Genomic DNA, 1,103 nt, shown 5'->3' with positions numbered 1-1,103 from the left:
TGTGGCGATGTGGTTATCGAAGGTTAGACCACTGTCCACCTGTGTCCCTAAAGCTCTTATCACACTTTTGGTGTTTAGTGTACTGCCACCTATGTGGTAATTCATGGGTACATGTTTTTTCCCAAAGGGGATAACTATACATTTCTTGGCATTGAGCTTGAGCCCATGGCTCTAGCACCAAGCATCTGTTTCTGTAAGGCCCTTTTGTAGAATATACACATAATTTGGGGATTCAATAATGGCTCCCAGTTTGCAGTCATCTGCAAACTTTGGTAGCCAGAGTCCCTTAGTGTTGGCCTGTACTTCAGAGAAGTAGATGCCAAACAACAGCGGTCCCAGGACTGAACCCTGAGGTGCTCCACTTGTCACTTATCTGGAGCTGGATTTGGAGTTGGCTACTTTTACATCATGGGTTCTGTCAGTAAGTCAGATGGCAACCCATCGAGTGACATAGGGATTAATGCCCAGATTAGTAAGTTTATCTATGATCCCTGAGTGGGGGATGGTGTCGAAGACCTTGCTGAGGTCCAGATAGGCTGTGTGGACCACCTTGCCCATGTTCACGGCTCTGGAGACTGTGACGTAGGGATTAATGCCAAGCTTAGTAAGTTTATCTATGATTCCAGAGTGGGGGATGGTGTTGAAGGCCTTGGTGAGGTCCAGATAGGCTGTGTGGACCACCTTACCCTTGTCCACAGCTCTGGAGACTGATTTGAAGAAGTCAATCAGGTTCAGGAGACAAAATCAGCCCTTCACGAACCCAAACTGCATGGGTTCCAGTGTTTGAAGGTTGCCAATGTGTTTGTTTATAAGTTCCATGATAATATGTTCCATGGCCTTGCAGATCAGGCTCGTAAGACTGAATGTGTGGTAGTTCCTGGGATCCAAGGTGGATCCCCCCTTGTTTAGTGGGATAACTGTAGTTGTGCACCACTCAGTGAGCACAAAGTCTGAGGTGAGGCTATGATTAAATATGACACTTGGTTGAGGTGCCAGCTCATTTTGTAGTTCATGTAGTACACAGCCTGGGATGTCATCTGGTCCCATGGATGCTGTATTCTTAGCTTTGGAGAGTGTGTTTTTTAGCTGTGTGGCCATTATTA

The sequence above is a fragment of the Protopterus annectens genome, chromosome 2.part0 (genome assembly GCF_019279795.1).
Source record: "Protopterus annectens isolate FY-2018-M chromosome 2.part0, PAN1.0, whole genome shotgun sequence".
Classification (NCBI taxonomy): Eukaryota; Metazoa; Chordata; order Ceratodontiformes; family Protopteridae; genus Protopterus; species Protopterus annectens.
Note: the sequence above shows the minus strand (reverse complement) of the source record.